Source organism: Triticum dicoccoides, chromosome 4B, assembly GCF_002162155.2.
Source record: "Triticum dicoccoides isolate Atlit2015 ecotype Zavitan chromosome 4B, WEW_v2.0, whole genome shotgun sequence".
In the NCBI taxonomy this organism is placed as follows: domain Eukaryota; kingdom Viridiplantae; phylum Streptophyta; class Magnoliopsida; order Poales; family Poaceae; genus Triticum; species Triticum dicoccoides.
The window spans coordinates 170,256,308-170,262,294 of NC_041387.1; positions in this window are offsets into that span (position 1 = coordinate 170,256,308).

Sequence of the window (5,987 nt, forward strand, 5' to 3'; positions counted from 1 at the left end):
TAGCTTCTATCTAGTCACTGAATGATTGCATACCCGTTTGAAACTTTGGTACCATCGTATATTGCACTCAACAGATTCATTGAAATACAACTTCATGGGGTACCTTGTGTATTTCCCATTGAGTTCACCGTCAGATGCCCAGCTTTGTGGAGATGCGTTCTTCCGGAGTTCTTCCCCTTGGTCACGTTCGTAGGATGATGGAGATCCCAAAGAAAGGATGACGACTTGATCATGATGACCTGAAGTAGAGAAATGAAGACATCAATGTAATGGATCGACCTCTTCAAGAAGAGCAACCAAGAACGAGAAGATTCGTTAGAATTTCGTAACCAAATCCCTTCCCCCTTACTCCCGCTCCTAAATCTCGGGACGAGATTTCTTTTAGTGGAGGAGAATTGTGATGCCCGGATAATTAAGCTATAGTGAAACTCTGCTAATGGTGCCACATCACCTCCGTTACTGTTGCTAATCTCTCGTTAGTTCAAAATTGGTTCAAAAATCAAATTCAAAATATGGCAAACAACAAAAGTTTTCAAACATTAAAACAAAAATGTTTGGTTTGTGCCAAATATTACATAGGTAATTATAGTGGACAAAACACATGTTTAGAAAATGCTAAAATGCTCTAAAATAAGTAAAATAGAAAAAGGGAAAAGAATAAAAACAGGAAAACAAAGCTAACAAAAATAAAGAGAAAAAGAAACCCCCCCAAGCCCCCCTAGGACAAATGGCCCGGCTAGCCGACAGCCGGCCGGCCTACCTGGCCCAGCCGGACCCTCACTCCCCTTATCCCCTCCCAATCCCTAACCACTACTACGTCTTGAGCTTGCATTGGTTTTCCTTGAAGAGGAAAGGGTGGTGCAACAATAGTAGCATAAGTATTTCCCTCAGTTTTTGAGAACCAAGGTATCAATCCAGTACAAGGCTCCTCAAAAGTCCCACGCACCTACACAAACAAACAAGAACTCGCAACCAACGCAATAAAGGGGTTGTCAATCCCTTCACGACCACTTGCGAAAGTGAGATCTAATAGAGATAATATGATAAGATAAATATATTTTTGGTATTTTATAATATAGATTGGAAAAGTAAAGATGCAAATAAAAGTAGATTAACCTTATATAATAAAAGATAGACCCGGGGGCCATAGGTTTCACTAGTGGATTTTCTCAAGATAGCATAAGTATTACGGTGGGTGAACAAATTAGTGTCGAGCAATTGATAGAAAAGCGAATAATTATGAGATTATAAAGGCATGATCATGTATATAGGCATCACGTCCATGACAAGTAGACTGACTCCTGCCTGCAGCTACTACACATCGACCGCTATCCAGCATGCATCTAGAGTATTAAGTTCATAAATAACAGAGTAACGCATTAAGAAAGATGACATGATGTAGAGGGATAAACTCATGCAATATGATATAAACCCCATCTTTTTATCCTCGATGGCAACAATACAATATGTGCCTTGCTGCCCCTGCTGTCACTGGGAAAGGACACCGCAAGATTGAACCCAAAGCTAAGCACTTCTCCCATTGCAAGAAAGATCAATCTAGTAGGCCAAACCAAACTGATAATTAGAATAGACTCGCAAAGATAACTTAATCACACATAAAAGAATTCAAATGAGGTTCAAATATTTATCATAGATAAACTTAGACATAAACCAACAATTCATCAGATCTCGACAAACACACCGCAAAAAGAGTTACATCGAATAGATCTCCAAGAAGATCGAGGAGAACATGGTATTGAGATTCAAAGAGAGAGAAGAAACCATCTAGCTAATAACTATGGACCCAAAGGTCTGTGGTAAACTACTCACAACTCATAGGAGAGGCCTTTGAGATGATGTAGAGGCCCTCCGTGGTCGATTGCCGCTCCGGCGGAGTGCCGGTGAAGGCTCCAAGATGGGATCTCACAGATACAGAAGGTTACGGTGGTGGAAATAGTTTTTCGTGGTCGGCTTTGATGTTCTCCAGGTACGTGGGTATATATAGGAGGAAGAAGTAGGTCGGTGGACGCCCGAGGGGCTCACGAGATAGGGGGTGCACCCAGTAGGGGGGGCACCCTCCAACCTCGTGGCCGCCTCGATTGCTTCTTGACTTGCACTCCAAGTCCTCTGGATCACATTCGTTCCAAAAATCACGCTCCCAAAGGTTTCATTCCGTTTGGACTCCGTTTGGTATTCCTTTTCTTCGAAACACTGAAATAGGCAAAAAAAACTGTAATACGGGCTGGGCATCCGGCTAGTAGGTTAGTCCCAAAAATGATATAAAAGTGTAAAGTAAAGCCCATAAACATCCAAAACGGGTAATATAATAGCATGGAACAATCAAAAATTATAGATAAGTTAGAGACGTATCAAGCATCCCCAAGCTTAATTCCTGCTCGTCCTCGAGTAGGTAAATGATAAAAACAGAATTTTTGATGTGGAATGCTACCTAGCATAATTCTCAATGTAAGTTTCTTTATTGTGGCATGAATGTTCAGATCCAAATGATTCAAAATAAAAGTTCATATTGACATAAGAAATAGTAATACTTCACACATACTAATCAAAGCAATCATGTCTTCTCAAAAATAACATGGCTAAAGAAAGTTCATCCCTACAAAATCATATAGTTAGGCTATGTTTCATTTTCATCACACAAAATACTCCCATAAGAACAACCCCGGTTTCAGCCAAGCAATTGGTTCATACTTTTAAATGCGCTTTAGCCTTTTTCAACTCTCACGCAATACACGAGCGCGAGCCATGGATATAGCACTATGGGTGGAATAGAATATGATGATGGAGGTTGTGTGGAGAAGACAAAAAAGGAGAAAGTCTCACATTGACGAGGATAATCAACGGGCTATGGAGATGCCCATCAATTGATGTCAACATGAGGAGTAGGGATTGCCATGCAACGGATGCACTAGAGCTATAAATGTATGAAAGCTCAAGAAAAGAAACTAGTGGGTGTGCATCCAACTTGCTTGCTCACGAAGACCTAGGGCATTTTGAGGAAGCCCATCGTAGGAATATACAAGCGAAGTTCTATAATGAAAAATTCCCACTAGTATATGAAAGTGACAACATATGAGACTCTCTATATGAAGAACATGGTGCTACTTTAAAGCACAAGTGTCGAAAAAGAGATATTAACATTGCCCCCTTTTATTTCTTCTTTTTTTTCTTTTTTTTCTTTGGACTTTCTTTTTTCTTTTTGGCCTTTCCTTTTTTTCTTTTTATTTTTTTTTCTTTGGCCTTTTTAGGCCTTTCTTTTTTTTATTTGGGGACAATGCTCTAATAATGATGATCATCACACTTCTATTTATTTACAACTCATGAATTACAACTCAAAACTAGAACAAGATATGACTCTATATGAATGCCTCCGGCGGTGTACCGGGATGGGAAATGAATCAAGAGTGACATGTATGAAAATTTATGCATGGTGGCTTTGCCACAAATACGATGTCAACTGCATGATCATCCAAGGCAATATGACAATGATAATGCGTGTCATGATGATAAACGGAACGGTGGAAAGTTGCATGGCAATATATCTCGGAATGGCTATGGAAATGCCATAATTGGTAGGTATGGTGGCTGTTTTCAGGAATATAAAGGAGGTTTATGTGTGATAGAGCGTATCGTATCACGGGGTTTGGATGCACCGGCGAAGTTTGCACCAAGTCTCAAGGTGGGAAAGGGCAATGCACGGTACCGAAGAGGCTAGCAATGATGGAAAGGTAAAAGTGCGTATAATCCATGGAATCAACATTAGAAATAAAGAACTCATATACTTATTGAAAACGTTTTATTAGCCCTCGAAGCAAACTACTACTACGCATGCTCCTAGGGGGGAGGTTGGTAGGAGTTAACCATCGTGCGCCCCCGACCTCCACTGAAGGGAAGGCAATCAAAAGAGCACCCTATGCAATAAATTTGTTACACAACTTTTACCATATGTGCATGCTACGTGACTTGCTAAATTCAACACAAGCATTGTTTAAATTCATAATCACCCAACTAGCATGACTCTAATATCACTACCTCCATATCTCAAAACAATTATCAAGTATCAAATTGATCACAACATCCAACTCACTTCCTATGATAGTTTTTATTATAGCCAACTTGGATGCCCACCATTCTAGGACCAATTTTATAACCATAGCAAATACCATGCTGTTCTAAGAGACTCTCAAAATGATATAAGTGAAGCATGGGAGACTAACAATTTCTACAAAATTAAGCCACCACCGTGCTCTAAAAGATATAAGTGAAGCACTAGAGCAAAAATTATCTAGCGCAAAAGATATAAGTGAAGCACATAGAGTATTCTAATAAATTCCAACCAAGTGGGTTTCTCCGAAAAAAGGTGTGTATAGCAAGGATAGTTGTGGTAAACTAAAAAGCAAAGACTAATATCATACAAGACGCTCCAAGTAAAACACATATCATGTGGCGAATAAAAATATAGCTCCAAGTAAAGTTACCGATAAACGAAGACGAAAGAGGGGATGCCTTCCGGGGGCATCCCCAAGCTTAGGCTTTTGGTTATTCTTGAATATCTTGGGGTGCCTTAGGCATCCCCAAGCTTAGGCTCTTGCCACTCCTTATTCCATAGTCCATCAAATCCTTACCCAAAACTTGAAAACTTCACAACACAAAACTCAACAGGAAATCTCATAAGCTCTGTTAGTGAAAGAAAGAAGAACCACCACATAAGGTACTGTAATGAGCTAATTATTTATTTATATTTGTGTAAAACCTACTGTATTCCAAGTTCTCTATGGTTCATACCACTTAATACTAGCCATAGATGCATCAAAATAAGCAACCAACACACGAAAAACAAAATCTGTCAAAAACAGAAAAGTCTGTAGCCAGCTGTAACTCCCGAATACTTATCGAACTCTAAAAATCCTACCAAAATAGGAAGTCCTGGGATATTTGTCTATTGATCTACAGCAAAAAGAATCAACACAAAAGTACGTTTCTGTGAATTAATAAAATTATTTTCGTGCGCGCGAAGTTTCTGTTTTTCAGCAGAATCAAATTAACCATCACCATAGGTTATGCTATAGGTTCTACTTTGCACAAACACTAATTAAAACATAAAAACACATATAAACAGAAGGTAGATGCAAAATTTATTACTAAACAGAAATAAAAACAAAAAACACAAATAAAATTGGGTTGCCTCCCAACTAGCGCTATCGTTTAACGCCCCAAGCTAGGCATAAAAGCGAGGATAGATCTAAGTTGGTCCATCTTTAATTTTCAGTTTTTTAGCGGAGTCATGTTTGAATCCAGGAGGTTCTTTGCATTTCCCTTCATACTCGGAAAATTTAAGATCTAAAGAATCCAACTGCTTATTGCAAAGAGTAATCAACATATTCATGCGGTGAAGATTTCCGCTAACACTCTTAAGAGGTTCAAGAGACTTTTGTAAGATTTTTGTTACTTCGCAAATATTTTCAAACACTTGTGTCTCTTATTGGGTAGGATGTGATCCCGCTTTTTGAGGTAGTGTTCCCACTATTTCCTCTATAATTTCATGCGCAATACTGGGATCAATTTCAATAAAATTTCCTTTGGCAATGCAATCCAAGAGTTGTCTATGGGACATATTTAGCCCAACATAAAAATTGCAAAGCAAGATTCTAAAATTTACCTCTAGGGTGCAATTACGATAAGATTCCATCATCCTATACCAAGGATCTTTTAAGTTCTCTCCTTGCCTTTTCTTGAAGTGAAGAACTTCAAACTCGGGGGACATAGGAGCGGATAAGGAACTAGCCATAATGACAAGCAAACAAAAGACAAGCAAAAGAGAGAGGAGATTGGGAAAGAAAGGGGAAATAAAAGGGCAAGGGTGAAGTGGGGGAGAGGAAAACGGGAGGCAAATGGCAAATAATGTAAATGCGAGGGAGATGAGTTTGTGATGGGTACTTGGTATGTCTTGACTTGAGCGAAGACCTCCC